General features: G+C 39.5%; 1 long non-coding RNA gene across 1 annotated transcript in view; it reads left to right on the forward strand.

Annotated features, from left to right (window-relative positions):
• Positions 1 to 23,529, forward strand: part of LOC110255505 — a 92,475-nt gene extending 68,946 nt beyond the window's left edge. Inside the window, exons 2-3 of the long non-coding RNA XR_002335917.1 lie at positions 20,642 to 20,774; positions 23,307 to 23,529. This is a non-coding gene — a long non-coding RNA (uncharacterized LOC110255505). The remainder of the gene's footprint in view (positions 1 to 20,641; positions 20,775 to 23,306) is intronic.

The following is a 27,420-nucleotide window of genomic DNA, read 5'->3' on the forward strand; positions in this document are numbered from 1 at the left end:
AGCTCAAATTTCTATATCAGAGAGCTTGTAGTACTTTCTAATTGCTAGCAGTCTCTCTACCATAATTACATGTTTTATTCATCATATTTGGACATTGTCTACAAGTGGTATTTGTTGTGTAATTTCTTCCCCAAATAGCTAAGGCTTCCATCTATTTTTAGTTGCTTTCTTAATTTAAATTCGAGCAGGACAAAAGCCAACATCCAATGTCCTGCTGCAGTGTACAGAGTTTAAGAAAGATTTGTAAATATTTGATGGCTTCTATAAGAAAAAAGAACCAGATGAAAATCATGTTTCTTATATCCATAATCCTTCTTCCCAAGGGAGAAGGGTTGTCAGATGACACCTGAAAAATAACTTTCTGATAGAGGGAAACTATCCTCAAGGCAGACTGTAGCTGGGTCTGCCTAGTCAAGCTGTAGAATAGTGTGGGCATCAGTAAAGGTGGGGAGAGGCTAAAAGAGACCTCAGGAATTGAATAAAGTAGGAAGAGCAAAGGCATTGAAACCAGAGGAGCTTGGGTTGGAATTTAGACAAGTCACTCAGCTTCGGTCTCTTCATATCTAAGGGAGGTTAATAGGAGTGAGGCCAAGGGTAGCACCAGTGGGAAAGAGACAACAGTCATTGTCATTTGTATCTTACGTTAACCCTTATCATGGGCACATCATCCCACTCCTCTGTCAGCTCTGTGGACACAGAGCTGAAGGCATTTTCTGAGCAAATCTATTTTTCAAAAACTCCTTCTGAGGCATTGCCCATATGTTCTATGGCTGATTTTTTTCTTCATTTGTGAAAATGTAAACACACGTTTGGGCACTTTCACTACATTACCATTGCCATACTGTTTACCTCTTTTGCTTGAACACAAGCTGCGAGTTTCAGTGTTCATCTGGTCTCCTTGGCTAAGAGGATGACTTTTATGCCACTTAAGAAAGGTTGGCATTTAAATCTTAGCAGTAACAATTGGAACATTTCCAGATTAATTTTGGAACATTGATGGTAATCCAATTGTTTTTTCCCCTGAAAGGAATCAGAGGAAACTATTAACAGTGATTACCTTTGGGTGAGAGGATTATGGGAGCAAATGAGCTGTGACAGGCATCCTCTAAGATGGTCTACCTCCTGGTAGTCACACTCTTGTGTTTCCTCCTCCTCTTGAGTTCAGGCTTAACTTAGGGACTACCTCTACTGAGTGAATACAGTTCAGCAGGAGTGATGGATTTCACTTTCATGATGAAGTTATAGAAAGACCATGGCTTCCATCTTGGCTGTTTCCTCTTTTCCTTCTCTCTCGTGTGCTCACCAGGAGGAAAACCGGTGGTTATGGTGTGGGCTGCCCTGTGAACAAGGCCATGTGACAAGGAACTGAGGGATGCCTGCAGTCAACATCCCATGAGGAACTAAGGCCCTCAGTCCATTGCCTGTGAGGGCCTAGGTACTGCAACAACCATGTGAGTGAGTTGGAAGATCTTCCCCTAGTTGAGTGCATAGATAAGACTCAAGTCTTCATTAACAGCTTGATTGCTACCCAAGAGACCTAGAGCCTAGATTTACGGCCTACAGAAACAGATAATAAATGTTAAGATGCTATATTTGGGGGTAATTTATTACTCAGCGATAGATAACTAATCCAGGAAGAGAGGATGGAAAAGCATATAAAAAGAAACTTTGGGAGTTCCCGTCGTGGCGCAGTGGTTAACGAATCTGACTAGGAACCATGAGGTTGCGGGTTCGGTCCCTGCCCTTGCTCAGTGGGTTAACGATCCGGCATTGCCGTGAGCTGTGGTGTAGGTTGCAGACGCGGCTCGGATCCCGCGTTGCTGTGGCTCTGGCGTAGGCCGGTGGCTACAGCTCCGATTCAACCCCTAGCCTGGGAACCTCCATATGCCGCGGGAGTGGCCCCAGAAATAGCAACAACAACAACAACAGCAATAACAACAACAACAAAAGACAAAAAAAAAAAAAAAGAAACTTTGAGGAGTTCCCATCATGGCTCAGTGGTAACGAATCCAACTAGTATCCAACACAGGTTCATTCTCTGGCTTCACTCGGTGGGTTAAGGATCCGGCATTGCCATGAGCTGTGCTGTACGTTGAAGATGCAGTTCAGATCCCACGTGGCTGTGGCTGTGGCCAGCTGCTACAGCTCTGATTTGACCCCTAGCCTGGGAACTTCCATATACTCTGGGTGTGGCCCTTAAAAAAAGGAAATTTTTACCTTTTATGCCTTCTATACTTGTATGAATTTTCTATTTGCATATATTTATACTTTTTTTTTTTGGCTGCTCTTCAGCATATGGAGTTCCTGGGCCAGGGATCAGATACAAGCCACAGTTGCAACCTAAGCCACAGCAACAACAATGTGGGATCCTTAACCCACTGTGCAGGGCCTGGGATAAAATGGCATCCCAGCACCCCCAAGATGCTATCAATCCCATTGTGCCACAGCAGGAACTCTATTGTTTGTACTTTTTAAAGTACTATCAACAGGTGTTATTTAGGTGGTAGATTATGGCCAACTCTACAAATTGGTTCACTCAACCCAAACTCCCCAAATCCTTGACTTCCTTCCTGTACTAAAGGAACAAAAATCTGTAAAGAAAAGCACAACTACCTTTTCCATACTCTCTTGTAACAGGGGACCTTTACGTGACCTAGTTTTCACCAAGCAGACATATAGGTTGTGTAAAAATAACTTATAAGAAGGAAATTCTTAATTTGAGATGGTGGTAAGTTTTGGCACATCTGTGGGTAGAGATCCCTAGTATTCTGCAGTCACTGTGGCAGAGGTTCTGTGGTCTAGGTGCATATTAGACAATAATCCAAAAGTTCCAGTGATAGGGTGGGCTAACAAGTTTTTATAAGAACAGTTCTGTAGAATAGCTGGGCATTACTCATTTGGTCCCACTGTCCCTTGTGGGGTAACATCCAAGATACGTATTTAACTCACTTAACCACTTCTCTCTCCTGTCCCTCTACTTCTCCCCAAAATTTTTAGTAATGTTTAACTTTTCTTTTTCTACCTTCAAATCTTAAATAATATACATAAAGCTTTATTTTTATTGGTTCAATCCATTTTATTTTGACTTCCTTTAACCCCTACCCCCCATTAATATCTACTCTTTCCTCCATGTTTACTCCACTTTGCTTCCAGTAAAACATTTGATTGTAAAATAAAGGCACTATTAGTAATGACACTGAAACAATAAGTATAATAAGCATTTGGTCATGCCTTGTAGATAGTTACATTCCTGCCATATCTTTCCACTTGACTTGTAAAATAGAATTTTCTATGAAAAATAGAAGATCAAAATTGAATTACATAGTTTTTCTCTTAAGTTAAAATACATATGAAAATATAGAAAGGAAGTGGGCAAAAATGTTAGAATTGGTTACTTCCAGATGGTGAGTTAATGGGCAATTTTAATTTCCTGTTTCTCTGCACTCGTAATTTTTCCTAGTGTGCCTGAGTTATTTTTAGACTAAGAAATAAAATTTCCTGGAATGTTTTTAAAAAGTAAAACCTTCCTTATAACTGACCAAAATTTTAAAATAATTGTTCATAAATCTATCTTCGGAAATGAAGTGTTTTCCATAACAATGCATCACAAATTTTAAAAAATGTAATAGATTATTTTTGACCAAATTGCAGGACAAGTCAAAACACAGTTCTGCTATTGAAGAGCATGTGACAGGCAGTGAAGGGAAGAGGAAGCATAGGAATTTTGGAGGAAATTTTGAACTCTCGGAACAGTGTTGCTCAAGTGTGGTCTGCAGATTGGCAGTGTCAACATTCCCTGGGATCTTGTTAGAACATAGAATTGTGGGGCCCTACTGTAGACCTGATTTCAGTTCTCTGCAGGTGTGGCTCAGAAATCTGTGCACTAGTAAGTTCCCAGGTATATGCTAAAGTTTGAGAAGCACTACTCTAGGGTTTTAAAAATAAATACAGGGCAACCAATGAATTCTATACCATGCTAAATTGTCATTTACATGCAGAGGTAACAGACAACCACCTCCGGTATGTACAGACCCAGAAAATAAATTTGTCATGATTATTTGAAGCAGGGGAATTGAATGGAAAAAATCAATTTCATAGTTTTTGTAAGAGCTAATAAGGGGCAATGCGATACTTCAAGATTGGCGATATCAAGAAAAAAACAGCAAGGCACTCTTGGCAGAACAAAGGAATTCAGAAGCCATATTTGCCGAAGGAAACCAATCCTGACACACCTGTCTAACAAGAATGAGACACAGTTTTGCTTGCCACAGTTTCATTTACCTGCAGTCAACTGCAGTCCAAAAATAATGAATGAAAAATTCCAGAAATTAATTAGTTTTAAGTTGATTGCCTTTCTGAGTAGTGTGATGAAATCTCACACCATTTCACTCAGTGCCATCCAGGACATGATACATTCCTTTGAGCAGCCTATCCAGCTGCATAGTCACTTAGTAGCCTACTTGGTTATCAGATTGACTGTAAGTATGGTAGTACTTGTGTTCAAGTCACCCTTATCTTACTTAATAAGAGAAACCCTAAAGTGCTTCCTTTAAGTGAAAAGTTTCTGACTTAAGGATAGAAAAAAAATTGTATGCTAAGAAGGAACCTTCTAGGAGTTCCTGTTGCAGCTCAATGGTAACGAACCTGACTAGGATCCATGAGGATGCGGTTTGATCCTCGGCCTTGCTGTAAGGATCCAGCATTGCTGTAAGCCATGGTGTAGGTCATGATGTGGCTCAGACCTGGTGTTGCCGAGTTGTAGGCTGGTGGCTATAGCTCTGATTCAAGCCCTAGACTGGGAACTTCCATATGTCATAAGTGTGGCCCTACAAAGCCAAAAAAAAAATCTTCAATCTCAGAAATTGTGAAGAGGAAAAAGAAATTCACGCTAGTTTTGCTGTCCCACCTTGAATTGCAAAAGTTATGGCCACAGTGTGTGCTAAGTGCTTAGTTACAATGAAGAAGGCATTGTACTTGTACAATAAGATATTTTGAGAGACCACATTCACATAACTTTAAATACAGTATATTGTTAAAATTGTTCTATTATCAGTTATTATTGTTAGTCTCTTATTGTGCCTAATTTACAAAACAAACTCTATTGCAGGTATATATGTATAAGAAAAAAAGCATAGTATACATGGGGTTCAGTACTATCCAAAGTTTCAGGCATCCACTGGAGGTCTTGGAATGTGTACCCCCTTGATAAGGGGGTTGCTGTATTCCTTGAAACTCATGTGGAGTTGGTGCCTGGGATGTTGCCTGAGATGGACAGGGAAAAGCAGAGATGCTCTTTTTCTCCCTTTCTCCATTCTTCAGATTTTTCCCCCACTCTCCCATTAACCAAATATGCTGAAAACTAGCTGACTCAAAAACCTGGGAAAATGTCTTGCAGAGGAACTCCTCTCTTATGGTGCACAGCATGTAAGAGAAGAGTGGGGAAGGAACCCAAGGGACAGCAAAACTGTCTAGGACTGGTGCAAAGTCTTGCTTCAGTCCATCAAATGATACATAGGAAGGGAAACCATAAAAAGACGAAAAGACAACCCACAGAATGTGAGAAAATATTTGCAAATGAAGCAAGCAGCAAGGGATTAATCTCCAAAATACACAAACACCTCATGGAGCTTTATATCAAAAACAATCAAAAACTGGGCAGGAGATCTAAATAGAAATTTCTCCAAAGAAACAGACAGATGGCCAAAAAACAAATGAAAGATTCTTAATATCACTAATTTTTAGAGAAATGCAAGCCAAAACTACAGTGGGGTGTCACCTCACAGCAGTTAGAATGGCCATCATCAAAAAGTACAAACAATGGAGTTCCCACTGTGGTTTAGCAGGTTAAGGCCTTGAAGTGGTCTCCATGAGGATGCAGGTTCTATCCCTGCCTCGCTCAGTGGGTTAAGGATACAGCATTGCCATAAGATGCAGTGTAGGTTGCAGATGCAGCATGGAAACAATGTTGCCGTGGCCTGCAGCTACAGCTCCAATTTGACCCCTAGCCCAGGAATTTCCATATGCCATAGGTGTAGCCATAAAAAGAAAAAAAAATCTACAAACAATCAATGCTGGAAAGGGTGTGGAGAAAAAGGAACCCTTCCACACTATCGTGGGAATGTAAATTAGTACAACCACTATGGAAAACAGTATGGAGTTTCCTTAACAAACTGAATATAGAACTACCGTGTGATCCAGCAGTCCCACTTCTGGGCATATATCCAGAGAAAACTCTGATTCAAAATATATGCACCCCAACGTTCATTGCAGCACTGTTTAGAGTAGCCAAGACATGGAAGTAGCCTAAATGTCCACTGACAGAGGAACGGGTAAAGAAGATATGGTACAGTGTACACACAAAGACAGAGGTAACAGGGTATAGAAGCCCTTGGGGGCACGGTGGGGCTCTGCCCCCATGGTGACTTTGAAGGTATTGGTGGCCAGCAGCCCTGTCTACACAGGCAGTGGAAAGCTTTATTGTTCCTCCATGCTGAGTATTAAACAGTCCTGAGTGAGCTTTCCTGTCACCATGCTCTTCACACGTGTGCTTTATTTCTCATTGTTTGATATATTTATTTCAAGAAGGCACTAAAATGTAATAAGTTTGAAAAAAAGATATGGTGTATATATAATGGAATATTATTCAGCCATAAAAAGCATGAAATAATGCCATTTGCAGCAACATGGATGGACCTAGAGATTATCGTACTGAGTGAAGTAAGTCAAAGACAAATTTCACATGCTATCACTTATATGTGAAATCTAATAAAAATTATACAAAAGAATTTATTTTAAAAACATAAGTGGGAGTTCCTCTTGTGGCTCAGCAGTAACAGACCTGACTAGGATCCATGAGGATTCGGATTGGATCCCTGGCCTCACTCACTGGGTTAAGGAACTGGCATTGCTGTGAGCTGTGATATAGGTCACAGATGCAGCTTGGATCCCACATTTCTGGGACTGTGGCAAAGGGCAGCAGCAGTAGCTCTGATTTGACCCCTAGCTTGGGAACTTCCATATGCCACAGGTGTGGCCCTAAAAAGCAAATTTTTTTAAAAAAATTTAAATAAAATTTAAAACGGAAGCAAACTCAGAGATTTCAAAACCAATCTTATATTTACCATAGATGAAACCACTGTGGAGAGGGGAGAATTGGGAGGGTGGGAGTAACATACACACTACTGCATAAAATAAGATGGTTAGGGAGTTCCCATTGTGGCACAGTGGTTAATGAATCTGACTAGGAACCATGAGGTTGCAGGTTCGATCCGTGGCCTCGCTCAGTGGGTTAAGGATCTGGCGTTGCTGTGAGCTGTGGTGTAGGTCGCAGACACAGCTCAGATCCTGCGTTGCTGTGGCTCTGGGATAGGCCAGAGGCTACAGCTCCGATTCGATCCCTAGCCTGGAAACCTCCATATGCTTTGGGAGCGGCCCTAAAAAAGATAAGACAACAAACATAAATAAATAAAATAAAATAAAATAAGATGGTTAATGAGAACCTGCTGTGTAACACAGGAAAATCTCAATAGTTTGTAATAACCTATATGGGCAAAAAGAATGGATATATGAATGACTGATTCACTTTGCTATACACCTGAAATGAATACAACATTGTAAATCAAATATACTACAATAAAATTAATTTAAAAAGATTGTCATGGAGTTCCCATCATGACTCAGTGGTAACAAACCCAACTAATATCCATGAGGACATGGGTTTGATCCCTGGCCTCGCTCAGTGGGTTAGGATCCAGTGTTGCCATGAGCTGTGGTATAGGTTGCAGACGAGGTTTGGATCTGGCGTTGCTGTGGCTGTGGTATAAGCCTGAAGCTTTAGCTCTGATTCGACCCCTAGCTTGGGAACTTCTATGTGCTGCAGGTGTGACCCAAAAAAGATGAAAAAACAAACAAAAAAAGTCACACAGTGGGGGGAAAAGTCCACCAAATGATAAAGTCACTAACAAATGGAGAATTGGTATGAAAAGAGGGCAGCAGGCCTGTCTTCATGGATTTTGTCTGTTTGTCTTTTTTAATATTACTCAATGAATTTATTACATTTTTAGTTGTACAATGATCATCACAACCCAATTTTATATGGTTTCCATCCCACAACCCCAGCACATCCACCCCCCAAACTGTCTACTTTGGAAACCATAAGGTTGTCAAAGTCTGTGAGTCAGCATCTGTTCTGCAAACAAATTAATTCTGTATTTTTTACAGATTCCACATGTAAGTGAAATCATTTGATGTTGGTGTCTCATTGTATGGCTGACTTCATTTAGCATAATTTCTAGGTCCATCCATGTTGCTAAAAATGCCAGTATTTCGTTCCTTTTAATGGCTGAGTAATATTCCATTGTGTATATGCACCACATCTTATTGATCCACTCCTCTGTCGATGGACATATAGGCTGTTTGCATGTCTTGGCTATTGCAAATAGTGCTGCAGTGAACATCAGAGTACATGTGTCTTTGCAAGTCATGGTTTTCTCTGGATAGATGCCCAGGAGTGGGATTGCCAGATCAAATGGTAGTTCTATTTTTAATTTTATGAGGCATCTCCATACTGCTTTCCACAGTGGTTGCACCAATTTACAATCCCACCAACAGTGTACTAGGGTTCCTTTTTTTCCACACCCTCTCCAGCATTTACTGTTTGTAGACTTTGATGATGGCCATTCTGGCTGGTGTAAAGTAGTATCTCCTAGTGGTTTTGATTTGCATTTCTCTAAGGATGAGTGATGTTGAACATCTTTTCATGTGTGTTTTGGCCATCCATATGTCTTCTTTGGAGAATCGTCTGTTTAGATCTGCCCACTTTTTGATGGGGTTGTTTGTTTTTTGGTATTGAGCAGTAGGAGGTGTTTATAAATTTTGGAGATAATCCCTTGTCAGTTGATTCACTTGCAAAGATTTTCTTCCATTCTCTGGGTTGTCTTTTTGATTTGAGTAGGGTTTCCTTTTCTCTGCAGAAACTTTTAAGTTTAATTAGGTCCCATTTGTTTATTTTGGTTTTGACTGTCATTACGCTAAGAGGTGGATCTGAGAAGATGTTGCTGTCATTTATGTCAGAGAGTGTTTGGCCTGTGTTTTCCTCTAAGAGTTTTATAGTGTCTGGTCTTATATGTAGGTCTTTAATCCAATTTGAGTTTATTTTTGTGTATGGTGTTAGGGAGTGTTCTAATTTCATGCTTTTCCATGTGGCTGACCAGTTTTCCCAGCACCACTTATTGAACAGGCTGTCTTTTCTTCATTGTATGTTCTTGCCTCCTTTGTCATAGATTAGTTGGCTGTAGGTGGATGGGTTTAATTCTGGGCTTTCTATCCTGTTCCACTGATCTATATTTCTGTCATTATGCCAATACCATATGGTTTTTTTTGTTTTGGTTTTTAATTATTTATTTTTCCACTGTACAGCATGGGAGCCAAGATACACTTACATGTATACATTTTTTTCCACCCTTTGTTCTGCTGCAGTCTAAGTATCTAGACATAGTTCTCACTGCTACTCAGCAGAATCTCATTGTAAATCCATTCCAAGTTATATCCGATAACCCCAAGCTCCCGATACCTTCCACTCCCTCCCTCTCCCACCGGGCGGCCACACGTCTATTCTCCAAGTCCATGATTTTTTTTCCTGTGGAAATGTTCATTTGTGCTGTACATTATATTCCAGTTATAAGTGATATCATATGGTATTTGTCTTTGTCTTTCTGATTATTGCTTTGTAGTAGTCTGAAGTCCAGGAGCCTGATTCCTCCAGCTCCATTTTCCTTTTTCAGCATGTCTTTGGCTATTCTGGGTCTCTTGTGCTTCCAAACAAACTTTAAAATATTTTGTTCAAGTTCTGTGAAAAATGTCCTTGGGAATTTGATAGGGATTGCATTGAATCTGTAGATTGCCTTGGGTAGTATAGTCATTTTGATAATATTGACTCTTCCAATCCAAGAGCATGGAATGTCTTTCCATTGCTTTGTGTCATCTTTGATTTCTTTCATCAATGTCTTACAGTTTTCAGAGTACAGTCCTTTTGACTCTTTAGATAGGTTTACACCTAGGTATTTTATTCTTTTGGATGCAATGGTAAATGGGATTGCTTCCCTAATTTCTCTTTCTGATGTTTCATTGTTAGTATATAGAAATGCTGTTAATTTCTGTGTATTAATTTTGTATCCTGTGACTTTGCCAAATTGACGGATGAGCTCTAACAGTTTTCTGATAGAGTCTTTAGGAGTCTCTAGGTATAGTATCATGTTATCTGCAAATAGGGATAATTTTACTTCTTCCTTTCCAATTTGGATTCCTTTTATTTCCTTTACTTCTCTGATTACTGGCTAGGACATCTAAAACTATGTTGAAGAGTAGTGGTGAGAGCGGACATCCTTGTCTTGTTCCTGATCTCAGCAGGAATTCTTTCAGCTTTTCACCATTGAGAATGATGTTCGCTGTGGGTTTGTCATATATGGCCTTTCTTATGTTGAGGTAGGTTCCCTCTATGCCCACTTTCTGAAGGGTTTTTATCAGAAATGGGTATTAGATTTTGTTGAAGGCTTTTTCTGCATCTATTGAGAGGATCATATGGTTTTTATTCTTCAGTTTGTTAATGCAGTGTATCACACTGATGGATTTGTGGATATTGAAGAACCCTTGCATCCCTGGGATAGATCCCACTTGATCATGATGTACAATCCTTTTAATGTATTGTTGGATGCAGTTTGCTAGTATTTTGTTGAGGATTTTTGCATCTATGTTCATCAGTGAAATTGGCCTCTGGTTTTCTTTTTTTTTTTTTTTTTTTTTTTGTGGTAGCTCTGTCTGGTTTTGGTACCAGGATGATGATGGCCTCGTAGAATGAGTTTGGGAGTGTCCCTTCCTCCATGATTTTTTGGAATAGTTTCAGAAGGATAGGTGTTAGCTCTTCTCTAAATGTTCGATAGAATTCACCTGTGACACTATCTGGTCCTGGACTTTTGTTTGTTGGAAGTTTTTTAATCACAGTTTCAATTTCAGTTCTTGTGATTGGTCTGTTCATCTTTTCTATTTCATCTTGGTTTAGTCTTGAAAGATTTTAGTTTTCTAAAAATTTGTCCATTTCTTCTAGGTTTTCTGTTTTATTGGTGTATAGTTGCATCTAGTAGTTTCTTATGATGCTTTGTATTTCTGTGATGTCCATTGTTAATTTTATTTCTAATTTTATTGATTTGAGTCCTCTCTCTTTTTTTCTTGATAAGTCTGGCTAAGGGTTTATCAATTTTGTTGATCTTTTCAAAGAACCAGCTTTTCATTTCATTGAACTTTAGGCAACTGCTAACAACCTTAAAAGGACAAATTGACAATAGCACAATAATAGTGGGGCACTTTAACACCCCACTTACAGCAATGCACAGATCATCCAGACAGAAAATCAATAAGGAAACACTGGCCCTGAATGAAGCATTCAACCAGATGGACTTAATAGATATTTATAGGACATTCCATCCAAAAGAATACACATTCTTCTCAAGCACACATGGAACATTCTCTAAGATTCATCACATCCTGGGCTACAAATCCAACCTCAGTAACTTTTAAGAAAATTAAAATCATATCAAGCGTCATTTCCAACCCCAAAGCTATATGACTGGAAATCAACAACAAGAAAAAGACTGCAAAAAAACGCAAACACATGGAGACTCAACAACATGCTACTAAATAACCAATGGATCACTGAAGAAATCAAAGAGGAAATTTAAAAATACCTAGAAGCAAATGACAATGAAGATATGATGCTCCAAAACCTATGGGATGCAGCAAAAGCCATTCTAAGAGGAAAATTTATAGCAACACAGCCCACCTCAGGAAACAAGAAAAAGCTCAAATAAATAAGCTAACTTTACATCTAAAGCAGCTATAGAGAGAAGAACAGACGAGACCTCAAGTTAGCAGAAGAAAAGAAATCATAAAGATCAGAGCAGAAATCAATGAAATAGAAATGAAGAAAACCATAGGAAAGATCAGTGAAACAAAAAGCTGTCTTCATGGATTTTAAGATCTGTGCAGTCACACTAAGCCATGTACTAAAAGGAGGCCCTTGTGGTTTTACGTTCTGTTGCTGCAGTCTTAAAATTCTTGATAGTTTTGAACAGAGGTCCTCGTGTTCATTTTGCACTGGGCCCACAAATTATGTAGCTGGCTAACGGGCAGTAAACATCAAGTTATTTAAACATAGGATAATTGTATTCAAAATACAGGAGTTCCCATTGTGGTGCAGCAGAAATGAATCTGACTAGGAACCATGAGGTTGCAGGTTCAATCTCTGGCCTCACTCAGTGGGTTAAGGATCTGGCGTTGTCATGAGCTGTGGTGTAGATTGCAGACATGGCTCAGATCTGACGTTGCTGTGGTGTAGGCTGGTGGCTGCAGCTCTGAATTGACCCCTAGCCTGGGAACCTCCATATACCATGGGTGAGGTCCTAAAAACCAAAAAAAAAACCCAAAAAATACAGAGTATAGATGCTACACCTATTTACAGAAAAGAACCATGATGTTAAAAATAATGATAGACTAAAATCCTAGTATATCTCAATAAAAACTTGAAGCTAATATCAGAAGGAATTTTAAGTGGGTGAATTCTCATCCTCTCGTAGGGAGAAATGAATAGATTTTGTTTTCTTGTATGAATTTGAGGTTGACTTGAAATTTCTACACTTAGATATGTTATTTAACATTGAAATAAGATCATTAATAAGTTTCAAATTACCAAAGGGAGAAGAGTAAGATGAACTCAAAGAGAATAGAGGCCACATAGCAAAAATAGAGAAGCACAGACACACAAGTGACAGAAAAAGTGTCTGTGATGACACACATTAGTGGTGTTTCTCAAGTATTTCATCACAAATTTAAACCAATGAATTCATGTGTGTAAGAGATACAATTAAAACAGGAGGACTTAATGGTTATTATTATCTATAAGAAATACTCTTTTAAAAAGGAATAAATTTTAAATAAAAAGATAGGAGAAATATGGTAGGCAAATGCAAACAAAATAAAACACAGGTCACAACACTACTATCAAGTTAAAGTCAAGCACAGAGCATTGAATATGCCTAAGAGTGTCATTCTATATGAATGATGGGTAAAGAAGTTGCTAAGTAGTCTGTCAGTGCCATGAACCCATAGCATCAAAATATCATGCCAACAATTCTCTTTTAAAGATACATTCATGGAAAAGTTTATGAAAATGTAGCATGCCGAAGCTAGACAATCCATTAAGTTACAAATGAAAGTCCATTTTAAAAGAGCTGAAATGTGGTTAAGTTTCCTAGTTATACCTTATTTTTTAGTTCTGAGTCATCCACTTCAATGGCCACTTGTCTGAAGTGAGGCATTAAAAGTAAAATACCAGCTTTCTAAATCTTAGCGTGAAGAAATTATAAGGCACCACATTAATTTTAATATTTATTACATATTGAAATCATAACATTTGGGGTATATTGGGTTAAGTAAAATATACCATTGAATTTCATTTTTTGCCTTTTTAATGTAGCTACTGGAAATTTTTAAATAGCAAATGTGGGTAGTTCCCTGTGGTGCCTAAGGATCTGGCATTGTACAGTCGCTGGTTGCGACTGTGGCACGAGTTTGATATCTGGCCCAAGAACTTCTCTATGCTGTGGGCATGGCCAAAAAAAAATACCATTGGACACTGTTCTTCTCTATGATGGTATTTATTACTACAGTTTTGATATAATTTCTTTTTTTGAATTGTTTTTTAAAATCAAAGTATAGTTAATTTACAGTATTGTGTTCATTTCAGATATAGAGCAAAGTGACTCAGTCATATACATATACACATGCATACATATATATACACATAGACACATACACACTTTCTTAGTATCTTTTCCATTATAACTTATTACAAGATAGTGAATATAGTTCCCTGTGCCATATAGTTCCTTATGGCTTATCTTTTTATATATAGTAGTATGTCTGTGTTAATACCAAATTCCTGATGTATCTCTCTTCCCCCACCACCATCCCCTTTGGTAACCATAAGTTTGTTTTCTATAGTTGCTTTAATTTCACTTTACTTTCACAATTGTCTGATTGAAGCTGAGAATTTGCTACTTTAGGTTTATCTGATGAATTCCATCTTCATTACAATAGAATTAATTTATTCTTATCACCAGCACCAACCCATTTATGTTTCCGTGTTTCAGTTACTTTTATAAAATAATATGGGCAAAATACAACTAATATTTAGATAATCTCATAAGAAAAAATAATAACAATAGCAAAAGTTGATGTTGGCTGGCTGAGAGGCCCCACTACCATGAAAAAATAACTCAGCTTTTGGGTCAACTGTGAATTCAGTACCTCAGAGCCGATGGAGAGGAATCGACAGTCACTTAAAAATGTATAAAAGTTCAACTTTTATGAAAAGCAACTGTAAAACATCAAATATTACCTTTAAGAGAAAAACTGCTGGAAATGTAAAGAGAATGACAGAAACATAATCATAGAAACTTAAATCTTATCATTGACAGATTATATAGACAAAAATTATAGCTGAATAATGTAATTAGCATATATATTCTGTCCCTTATTTTGAAAATATGTCTTACTTATGAAAACTTTGGGTCCAGAGGTTCAGTATTGTAGAGATGTCACATCTTCCCAAATCCATCAGTGAATTAAATGCATTTGGAAACAAAAAACCTTATTTTGTGATTTGATCAAATAATTTGAAAGGTCATATAAAAGAGTATGTCCCAGAACAGCTGGGAGAATTCTTAAAAATAATGAGGTCAGTTTGCCCCCTACACATGAAAATACATGAAGCTGTAACAATTAAAATAGTACAGGTAAAGGACCAGACAACAAATGAGTCACAAGAAGTTGGTTTGTGTAAGGATCATTAGTAATTGATGTGGGTGTTCAGTCAGTGGCTAACTACTTGGGAAAAATAAAGCTTAATTCCCACCTCATTCTTTAAAGCAAATAGAAATCCAAACTCGATCAAAATTTGTTTTATGAAAAATGAAACCATGCTATATATAAGTATTGATCTACATTATGTTGCATTACTTTTATGGTTTGTGCTTTATGGCTTGTTTACAGTTATATGTTTAATCCTTTTGGATCTAACCCTTCCAATAATATAACTATCCCTGTTATTGTAGCCTTATAATACATTTTAATACCTGCTAGGGACAGTTCACCTGCTTTCTCTTTCAAACATTTTCTAAATATTTTCACAGATTTATTCTCTATATTAATTTTAGAATTTTTTCAAAGTTTAAAAATAATCTTTTGGAATTTCAACTAGAATTATGCTCAAAAGCATATTATGCACAATAAAGATTATGTCTTTATAATGCTGGTATCTTTATAACTTTGAACCTTCCCATCCAGAAATCGGAGCTGTCTCTCCATTTGTTCAATTATTCATGTCTCTATACATTTAGTTATTTTTTGTTTTTTTGCTTTGTTCTTTTGATCTTCAGGGCCATACCCATGGCATATGGTAGTTCCCAGGCAAGGAGTCGAATCAGAGCTGCAGCTGCCAGCCTACACCACAGCAACACCAGATCCTTAACCCACCAAGCATGATCAGGGATCAAACCTGCATCCTCATGGATACTAGTTGGGTTTGTAACCACTGAGCCACAGTGGGAACTCCACATTTACTTTTCTTCAAATTAATCCTTTATATTTCATTATTATATATGCTTATAAGTATCTCATAATTTAGGTTCCTATTATAGTTTCTTTCTTCCTTGCAACTTAGTGGCAGAGGTTTGAATTAATCATGCTCATTGGTCCATTGACTGCTCATGGCTTCACCCTCACTTGCATTTTCTATTCATTTGGTTATTCATTAGCTATCAGTTGTTGTGCCATTGGGTGTGGATATATTTAATTAGACTAGGCTGTGCTCTCTAGAATGGCTGCCTCAGTGTTGGTCTTCTTGGTATTATACTATGCAGTGTACACCTTTAGGGGTCATCAAATGCTTTGACAGCAAATTCCATGCAGGTGTGGAACTCCTTTCTCTTCATTTCCCTTCCTCCAGGACCTTGGCTCCTTGGTTCCTAGCTACCTCAGCAGACCTGAGCTCCGGTTTAGGTCTCCCCAGTCAAAGGAGACTGTGTCAACCTCTAGTTCACTGGTGGACTCTGTTGCAGCTCTATGTCCTGCACTGTGAGTTAGCAAACACTCTGCAGATTAAAGCTCTGGAAGAGGCCCCGCTCATCCTTGGGAGAGTCCCTTTCTCTCTCCAAGGTCCTGACTACCTTGGTTTCCTGCTGATAATGTTCAAACAGGTTTATTTAATTTTGTTTCAATGGGGGTGGTGGTGTTTTCCAGCTCTTAATTGTTGCACAAGCCCCTCCAATTAGATTTTAATTAGTTAAACTACACCATATGCTTTTATTTGGAGTCATGGTTATGATCACGTTTTTACCAACTGTGCAATTGAAGTTTAGGAAATAAATTGTCCTAAAATACGAACCCCGGATAATATAATCAAGATTACATGACTAGGAAGACATCTGCTTTTAAGAATTTGGGGGAGGAGTTCTCATCATGGCTCAGCGGAAATGAATCTGACTAGCATCTGAGAGGATGCAGGTTTGATCCCTGGCCTCGCTCAGTGCGTTAAGGATCTGGCATTGCCATGAGCTGTGGTGTGGGTTGGAGAAGCAGCTTGGATCCCACTTGGCTTTGGCTGTGGTATAGGTCAGCAGATACAGCTCCAACTTGACCCCTGCCCTGGGGACCTCCATATGCCCCAGGTACGGCCCTAAAAAGACAAAAAAAAAAAGAATTAGGGATGGAAGAAGGAAATACCATTATAACTCAGTGGGTTAAGGATGCAGTGTTGTCTCTGTGAGGATGCAAGTTTGATCTCTAGCCTTGGTTAGTGGGTTGAGGATCTGGCATTGACACAAACGTGGCATAGATGGCAGATGTGGCTAGGATCTGGTGTGTCTGTGGCTGTAGCTTAGGCCTCAGTTGCAGTTCCAGTTTGACCCAGGATCCAGTAACTTCCATATGCTGCAGGTGCAGCCATAAAAAGAAAAAAAGAATTTGGGATTTTGGAGAATATTTCTTAATTGAAAAATCTAACATTGTGGGACAGGTCTCTCTTCATTTCAAGCAAATCCACTTTTTTAATGGTTCTGATAGGTATCAAGGCTCAGGTGACTACTGATCTGAAACTCAGATGTAGAAAGGGACGTAGGTTCTTTTTCGCATAATAACATAGAAAATGAACCTGGTGAACGGTTGAGGCAGGGCAAAGGACTTAATTATCTATTAGGTTACCCCACCACCACCACCATTCTCCACATCTGGAAGGATTCCTCTCCATTCTGGCTTGACTGAGCAGAGCTCAGTTGCAGAGAGCTTCTGTCAGAAGCTGTATTCAAGGCCCTGGGTGGGAATGGTAGGAAACCAGTTAAAATGAGCCCCTCTGTGGCCTGTGAAGAGAAGTTGGAGGGAGCTTCCCTGTGAGTGTGATGAGTGTGACCCTGGAGGGGCCAGAATTAGCAAGTTTGCTGGAAATTGAACTGCTGAAACCTAATTGTAGGAATAAGGAAGACATATTGGAGCAGAGACCAACGCATGGCTGAGATAAGCCAGCTGAATTCTAAGTCAAGGACTGGGTGTATCTTCCATATTCTCTACATACCTAACTGGTTTAGTGACCAGGGGCTTTAGCCAGGACCATCCTGGGTTCTAACCAAGCCATCTCATGGGTGCATCTGATTGTATCTGACTGTAGCATTTTCCAGGGTCTTTCTTGGGAAGGCAGGCTTTTCCCTTTCCACAAGGAGGAATTATCCAAACACGGAGAAGGTGTCAGGAGTTATGGAGCCTTGTGAATGACACATTCTCCTGCAGATGGAGACTTCAGGGACAGAAAGCAGTAAAAACTGACTGCCTCTGATCTTAAAAGAAAAAGGAAGGTAAATAAATTTTCAGAACACCCAGAACTTCACAGGCCATGGTGCTTTTCACCTGTTGAAGTGTTATTCCTTGCCAAGCCCCTTAAAGCCTTACCACCACCTTTGAAGGTGAGCATTACTCTCCCTGTTTCATGGAGGAGCAAGCCAAGGCATCAAGAAGTAATGTAGGTAGTTCCTGTCGTGGCTCAGTAGGTTAAGGACCCAGCTAGTGTCCATGAGGATGCTGGTTCGACCCCTGGCCTCATTTAGTGGATTAAGGATCTGGCGTTTCTCTGAGCTGCTGTATAGGTCACAGATGCAGCTTAGATCTGGCATCACTGAGGCTGTGGTGTAGACAGCAGCTGCAACTCCAATTTGACCCCTAGCCCAGGAACTTCCATTTGCCGCACGTGCAGCCCTAAAAAAGGGGAGAAAAAAAATCATGTAAATGGTCCCAAGTAAACTTGGCAGAATGAGGATGACACACAGGTCTCCCCACCAAAAAAAAAAAAAAAATGGGGCTCCTCACCACCATGTCAGACTCTATCCTTTTTCATGTGGATGGACCTCAATGGCTGGAGGCTTTCACTGTTTAAAGCCGGTGTTTATAATTATGACAAAGTTAAATGATGTCTAGTGACGCTGACAAAAAAGCCCAGCAGATATACCATAGAAAGACTTCCACTAAACATAGTTTTTAAATTTTTTGCACTGTCTGTGGCATCCCCATTGGGACTCAGTGGTGACAAACCCAACTAGTATCCCTGAGAATTTGGGTTTAATCCCTGGCCCCAATCAGGGGGTTAAGGATCCGGCTTTGCCATGAGCTATGATGTAGGTCACAGACACAGCTTGGATCTGGCGTTGCTGTGGCTATGGTGTAGGCCAGCAGCTGCAGCTCTGATTTGACCCCTAGCTTGGGAACTTCCATATGCCACAGGTGCACATGGAAAAGACCAAAAAAAATTTTTTTGCACTATCTAGAGGAAATTTACATTTATTTTAAAAATCCATGTATGGTGATAACTTCACTTTTGTGACAAATAGAATATTTGTGGAACATTCTTTTATGAATGCACATGAGTTGTGGCATTTTATATTAATTACATTGATTTATAATTGCCATGTAATCGCAGAGGGGGAAAGTGACCATTTACTAGTGTCCATGGAAAATAGAAAGATCTTTATTTTTTATCTCAAGCACTGTTCCCTGTACAAAATTTCATTCTATGTGGGTCATACTTAAGCAACAACCAGCATAGCTGGCAAGAAGCCTGGGATCTTAAGATGGCACATGAACTGCATGAACTTTCTCAGGCTCTGTGGAAAATATCCCCATTAGAAGCTAAAATGTCCCATTGGTCCAATTTTAGACTTTCCCTCTGAGTCTGAAACCTGGAGAGCAGAGGAGGCTACAGGGAGCTATCTGACCCACAAGTGGAAGGGTGCTCAGTCTGGCCTGCATCTGGTAGTTGCTAGCTTCAAGGTTTTCTGACCTTAATTTTGTGGCCAATGATCTCTTTTATGGTCTCAATTTTTCTTCACTATTAAATAAGAGTTAAGCTGTCACAGATGCCTTTATTGCTGGGCTGTTGGGACTTTTAATATACGAGTATGCTTTTTTAAATACCCACAGTTGTTGGCAGGAGCAAGAGTGTGTAATATTTCTCAAACTTATCTCACCACAAAGGCCCTTGAGCTTGAGAAATTGGAGTCCACAGAACACTTTTGGAAAACAGTGGGCTGCAGAGCATTCTAAAGACTTTAGTTTTAATGTTCTACATTTGTTCTAAAGGTGATAATGTCTCTCTCTTTTTTGTATTCAGAAACATTCATCCTACACTATAACATGCTGTATCAACTTAGGTAAGCAAAGTAGAACAGGAGGAAAAGGAAGATGTTCACTCATTCATTCAGCAAACGTGGAGTGTCCACTAAGAGCCATATATTATTTCTGGGCTCTTGGCATTAGATTATAGAGACAAGAGACGTGCATTTGGAGGTCTGCTAGTTATTTCCCTTCCGTGATTTCCAAGGAGTCCTGAGTGCCCAGTCTTTGAGACTATGGGTCCATTACATGGGTAGGCAGATAAGAGTGCTATGGCAATAATTCAGCAGTGTCGCAGTGAGACAGGACAGCCAGAATCACTAAAGCCAGGAAAACCATTTACATATTCAGGGAAAATGGAAAAAAATGTATTCCTACATATTAATAGTTGTTACCACTAGCTGTTGTAATTATGGACAACTTTTGCAATTTTTCTTTTTTTTTTTTTAAAAAAAAATGAACATCGGAGTTAACTGTTGTGGCTCAGCAGAAACGAATCTGACTAGCATCCATGAGGACGCAGGTTTGATCCCTGGCCTCGCTCATTGGGTTAAGGATCCAGTGTTGCTGTAAGCTGTGGCGTAGGTCGCAGACGTGGATCAGATCCTGTGTGGCTGTGGCTGTGGCTGTGGCTACAGCTCCAATTCAACCTCTAGCCTGAGAACCTCCATATACATGTGTGCAGCCCTAAAAAGACAAAACAATAAAAACAAAAAAATGAACATGTATGTCTTTTATAATAGAAAACTAAGCAGCTATAGTGTTTTGAAAATTATGGCTAGGACATTGATGTAAGGGACAGATCATTTCAGCCTGATAAAGTTTCCAGGGGAAGTGGTGTTTGGAGATGGGTAAATGATTTGACATTTTCTTTTTTAAGTAGTGAGAAAAGAGCCAGGAGAGAAAAGATTTGGTGCTCTCACATGAAATCTTACTGGAGTGTTTGCCAATGCCGACTCCAAAGGATAGGCTGCCATGATGGAAACTTAATAAGGGCTTTCTCCCCAACACTGGTGAGTCTCCTAAATGGACACAGACGTTTACAAATATGTCCATGTTTACAACAAGCTAGGTGATTTTTTAAGACTTTTTTTCATTTTTGGTTATTTCCGTGGGATTTACTTCAGTTGATAGCTGAAATCATAGTGAGTGGGGAGTCGTCTTCCCATGTACCCAGTTACAAGCCATACCCTCACTAATGTGGGGTTTTGTTTCCTTTGCTGGCCTCTTTCCTTCACTTGGACAAATAATGTGATGGGAGGGGTCAGTGAAAAATGTTATTTTTTGACTCTGTGATCCTAGGAATATGTTTTTCCTACTGACTTTCAGCAGCAGAACCATGTCTCTGACTCTAGTGCTGTCTAGAGTATGTACACCCAAACACACCTACCCAGATAATCCACAGGGCGGATGGGGGATCCCTGTAACTTGCTTCTCGCAGCCATCAACCTCGTGGAAACTCAAACCTTCCTCGTTCTTCTTCTCCACCCTTCTCTGCTTCTCTTCCTCCTGAATCTTCCTTCTGGGCACTCTTGAACCCCAACTCCATGACACACACACTCCTCTGCATTCAAGAACCAATCCTTCCATGTTCCATCCACATCCCGGTTCATCCTCCTCATCCACATACAGGAGTCCTCATCAACTGGCAGCTACTCTCAGCCAGTTCTCTATGCCAGGAGGGATATTCTACAAGTTCTGTGTGAGTTCTGTGTGTACACACATACCCATCTCCAATGACTGTCCCTTCAGCTACCCACTGCCAAGGCCACACTGTAAACCTTGCAGTTACTTGAAATTATATCATCTCAGAAAACTATTCCTTGACCAAAACATCCTATCCTCCCAGCACAGCTTCCCTTCTTTCTCTTGGGCTTCATCTCAGCCTCCATAGATTTGGTCTTCCCCTTTGTCAACTGTGCGCCTGTCAAAACCATCTCATCCCACATGTTGGCTCCAGTAGCCTACACATTTCTGTTAGTGGTCCACTTCTCTACTTCACTGGCCCAGCCTCCAGCCAAATTACAGAAAAAGTCACATGGCCTCTCAGAACCATGGGTATAGACTTTGTTCTCTGACCTCAACAGGACCCTCATGAGGCCTATGTGGCAGCTCATCTTTAATTCCTTGGCAAAGATGAAATCCTCACAATTTGATTATAGCCCTGAGCTCTCCTTTACCCTACTCTGTTTCTTGACACCAATGTCCTCTTCTCTTTTCCAAAGAAACTGGAAATCATTGGGCAGAACTCACTCACCTTCCTCTGTTGATTGATCTAAATCCCCATCCTCACATAACTACCTCCTCTGCCCGTGCTCCAGATCAACTTGCTCATGCTGCCTCCTCCACCTCATTGCATCTGTTCGTCCCTAATGTCTCCAGCCACTCCTTCCACCCAACTATCTTCTGTAAGCATTAAAGATGCTCTAGTCTTTGCCACCTGAAACAAGTAGACATGGACTCCTCTTTCAAGTTCCTGTCCTCTTCTGGTTATTACCTGTATCTGTCCTTGTTCTATTCTTTGTGTTTTAGACATGATGAGTTTGAAGCATTGGGGCAAAGTGGATCTATCCAATATGCATTTGGATATGTGATTTAAAGTTTCAGAGAGCTAACTGGACTAAAGCCATGAATTAAGGCACAGAAACTAGAGCACTTGGCAAACAAAAGATGATCATTGAAGCTATAATTGTGGAGGCGATTGCCTAGAGATGGGGTTTAGAGAGAAAAAAGAGGTCCAAGGTGGAGGAACTTCCCAGATGCCACAACTTCCATGCAGCTGAGAGCCACTCATGCCAGGAGTAGTTTCTAAAAATGATGAGAACTAACATGTATTGAGCAAAACTGTGATTCATAGAGACTGTATAACTTTGGAAAAGTTGCAGCTCAGCAAATGAGACCATGTTGTGACATTCTAAAATCTGATTGTTTAACTATATTCTGTGTTAGAACTTCTTGACAGTTAGCAGAGAGATGATATGAGAGATCAGAGGAGTCTGTATTTTGTGTGATAAGAGTTTTGTGTATATATAGAGTTAATGAGAAAAAATTTTTATAATGTAATTGCTTTAAAAGATTTATTTGCCTAACAACCTCATCAATATGCAAACTACAGAGGGTCACAAAATTATTTTTTAAGTTGCTTACAAGTTTATTCCGTAACTGTTGAGAGTTTTTTGTCTGCCTCAGGTCTAAGGCTGGATAGCAAGAATGCAAAGATGGATGATAGTCCCAGATTTCCAGGGGCTCACTGCTTTGCGAGGGATACAGCTAGAAGAGCTTGCAGCAAAAGGGAAAGGGCCATAAAAGAAGTCCCTAGAAGATAGTCAGTCCTGTGTTTGGGCTTCAGAGTAAGGCAGATTGAGCCTTCGTTGCTTCATCCAAAAAAAGGGAGCTACTAAGAGTCTCATTGGGTTGTTGCAGTGATTACATGAGATGGTGCATGCAGACCCCTACAGGCACTGCATGTGGTCTGTGAGTGGTAGGTGCTGCTTTATGATGATGTTAAAAATAATGATTATTATAATCCACCAACTCTTCTTTAGAGCAGGTTAAAGTAGCTCTCTTGGAAGAGGTGATGTTGAGGACGATGCCAAAAAGTGGGAGGAATTTCACCAAGCAAAATCAGAAGCTGTATCATTCTACACAGCAAGGACAAAATCTACAGAAGTGCAAAAATGAGAAAGAATATTCCAGTTACAAGGGATGTGCCTGGAGTACAGGGAGTTGGAGAGAGGTGGGAGGATGGCTCAAACATGAAAAAAAAAATTGCCTAAGGAATTTGGACTTTTATTCTTCAAGTCGGTGGACCCCAAAGTAAGGTACATGACCTCTTGGAAGTTAACCAAATTGACTCACTGGTTTGCTGAAAAATAAAGTTAGAACTTCTGTTGGGATTTTAAATTTTTCATCCTTTTAAAAATTTTACTTTTTGCATGTTTTGAGATGATAATACTAGTTTTGTATATTAGTACATTTATTTAAAAAATAGACATATATTGGAGTTCCCATCATGTCTCAGTGGTTAACAAATCCAATTAGGAACCATGAGGTTTCAGGTTTGATCCCTGGCCTCACTCGGAGGGTTAAGAATCCGGCATTGCCGTGAGCTGTGGTGTAGGTTGTAGACGCAGCTTGGATCCCGCATTGCTGTGACTCTGGTGTAGGCAGGCATCTTTAGCTCCGATTAGACCCCTAGTCTGGGAACCTCCATAAGCTGCAGGTGCAGCCCTAGAAAAGACAAATATATATATATATTGGGGTGTATTCTAAAAAATTTGCAGATATAGGTGTATATGAACAAAAATATTGTGGGAAGTTACTGAGAAGTCGTAAGCAGAAAATGATGTGGACAATTTGGATTTCTGATGGATCTGATTATAGGAGGAACACAGATAAAACGTGGCAAAAATGAAGGCAGAATTAGTAAGAGGGATTGCAGTAGCCCACGTAGAGCTTCCAAATTCCCAACGGATTAATCTTTGGTATTTGTGAAAAAGAAAGTGGAATTCCTGGGAATTTGCATGAATTCCACAAATCCTAAGCTATTTGGTATTTTTTTTAATTCTATTTATTTTTTACATAATAATGAGTGACCTATATGTGACTGGGTCACTTTGCTGTACAGTAGAAATTGACAGAACACTGTGAATCAACTATAGTGTAAAAAAGTAAAAATCTAAAAAAAAAATGAGTGACCATGAGGATAAATGGTAAATCATTTTTCTGTGATGTGGTTGTGGTTGTATATTTAAAGTTTAAATTTTATACTAAAAAGACATAAATGTAAATGAACAATTTCTCTATTGCCAACTAATCTATTATAACAGGATAATATATTTCAGTAACATCTAAAAATGATCCTTACCTGATAAAGACATCTGTTAACAAAAACATTATAAAATGGGAACACTGGAGTTCACATCGTGGTTCAGTGGTTAACGAATCCAACTAGGAATCATGAGGTTGTGGGTTCGATCCCTGGCCTTACTCAGTGGGTTAAGGATCCAGCATTGCCATAAGCTGTGGTGTAGGTTGCTGACGAGGCTCGGATCCCACATTGTTATGGCTCTGGCGTAGGCGGGTGGCTACAGCTCCAATTAGACCCCTAGCCTGGGAACCTCCATATGCTGCAGGAGCAGCCCAAGAAAAGGCAAAAAGACAAAAAATAAAATAAAATAGGAACACTAATATAAATTAATGCCAGCCTAATTTGAAACACTATATTTATAAGAGTTTTCTGTTGTTAAAACAAAAATTTTATTTTTCTTTCTATGGCCATACATGCAGCATATGGAAGTTCCTGGGCCAGGGTCAAATTGGAGCTGCACCTGAGGCCTATGCCACAGCCATGGCAACACAGGATCTGAGCTGCATTTGCAACCTAAGTCACAGCTTGCGGCAGCGCCAGAACCTTAACCCACTGGGCAAGGCCAAGGTTTGAACCTGCATCCTCACGGACACTATGTCAGGTTCTAAACCCACTGAGCCGCCACAGGAACTCCAAAACAAAAATTGTAAACAAAGTACCGTTGCCCTATCCTATAGCTTTGATCTTTGTTTTATGGCAGATAATCCCAGATGTAGAAAAATTTGTCTGTTCATGCTGACACTGGGCTGAATTGTTAAGAGCACACCCAGGAAGTTCCCCTTGTGGCTCAGCAGTAATGAACCTGACTAGTATCCATGAGGATGTAGGTTCGATCCCTGGCCCACTCAGTGGGTTAAGGATTCGGGTGTTGCCGTGAGCTGGGGTGTACGTTGCAGACAGGACTCAGAACCTGCACTGCTGTAGCTATGGTGCAGGCCAGCAGCTTTGTAGCTCCATCTCGACCCCTAGCCTGGGAACTTCCATATGCTGCAGTTGCAGTCCTAAAAATCAAAAAGAAAAAAAAAGTGCACCCCAAAGTATCTTCAAGTTGGGCATTAGGATAGTTACTGCATTACAGGAGCTTATTCTTTTTCACCAACGAAATTATCTACTTGACCTGATTTGCTGTCAAAATTTACAGCCTGTGTTGCTTTGCTAATTCTGATGTCTATCATTTTCTAATTTCCCATTGGAAACATTCATGTCTTCTTCTCTCTGCATGTCTTCTGTTAAAATATTTCCAAAGAACTGCAGCAGCCCATATGGAAAATACTGAACCTGGCTGGGTAGTGTTCAGATAACAAACCTTGCTAGGAGATCCAAATATTAACAACACTAGACAGAATCACATGTTGAAATTGCTGATTTAAGGATTTATTTTCCTTCTAAAATTTTTTATTTCTTGGAATCCCACTCACAGGATTTATATGAAGTATACCATGTGTATAAATTTATCACTATTGATTTTGTTTGCAAGAATGACATATTGTTAGCAGCAGACAGAACCACCAACACACACTTAGCACATGGCAAGAGCTACAAGCAAGGCTATCTGTTAGATGGTGAATGCCTCTCCTCCAAGTTCCTGTCCTGGTTCCTAAAAATACTGACCTTAGCCTTTTGTTTCTCATACCAGGGCTTCCTGCCTTTGATGCCAGTGGTGCCCCTTGAAACTGTAACATCTCTGTGTTGACTGCTAAGCCTTAATTATCACAGATTTTACAATGCTTTTTCCATTTTCCCAATTTCTTGACTGATTTTCCTCAGGATTTGCAAAAACATAAAGAAATTTCACAATCTGTAATAATCGGGAATTCCTGCATGGAGACACTAAATCCAACAGCTGTAGTGGGTTAGGCAATAGGGCTAGATTTGAGCATTCTTTTGGAGGTAGAACATTTAGCATCTGCAATGATATGGGAAGAATGAGGGAGAGACTGTTCTAGAATAATAATTTATTTCTGTACAGACAGGGCAGTCTATCCTAGGCAATGCTCAAGAGAAATCTGATTAATTAATGTTCTCATTATATATTTCTGTGTAACTAATCATCCTAAAAGTTAGTAGCTCTCATTAGGGAAATGCAAATCAAAACCACAGTGAGATACCACTTCACATCCATTAGTGGCGATCCTAAAAACAGATAAACAAAAATGGAAAACAGCAAATGTTGGCAAGGATGTGAAGAAATTGGAATACTTGTGCATTGTTTATGGAAATGTAAAATAATGCAGTCACTGAGGATAACAGTATGGCAGTTCCTTGAAAAACTAAGCATTGGATTAGCCTATGATCCAGAGAGTCCACTATAAGATTTAAATTAGGGACGTGACCAGATATTTGTACACCATTTTTCATAGCAGTATTGTGCATAATAGCCAAAAGGTGGAAACAACATACATGTCCCCTGACAGATGAATGGGTGAACAGAATGTATATGTGTATATATACATATGTGTATATATACATTTGTGTATATATATATATATACACAATTGAATATTATTAAATCTTTTAAAAAATGTTTGTTTATTGGAGTATATTCAGTCTTAAAAGTAAAATTCTGACAACATGGATGAACTTTGAGGACATTATGCCAAGTGAAACTAGCTTGTCACAAAAGGACAAAAGTTGTATAATTCCATTTATATGAAATACCTAGAGTTGTCAAATTCATAGAGACAGGAAGTTAGTATGATAGATGCCACGTGCTGGGGGAGTTACTCTCCTAATTGGATTAGGGCTCATGGGTACAAAGCTTCAAATGGGAAGATAAAAAAGTTCTGGAG

Source organism: Sus scrofa, chromosome 9 (assembly GCF_000003025.6).
Source record: "Sus scrofa isolate TJ Tabasco breed Duroc chromosome 9, Sscrofa11.1, whole genome shotgun sequence".
Taxonomy (NCBI): domain Eukaryota; kingdom Metazoa; phylum Chordata; class Mammalia; order Artiodactyla; family Suidae; genus Sus; species Sus scrofa.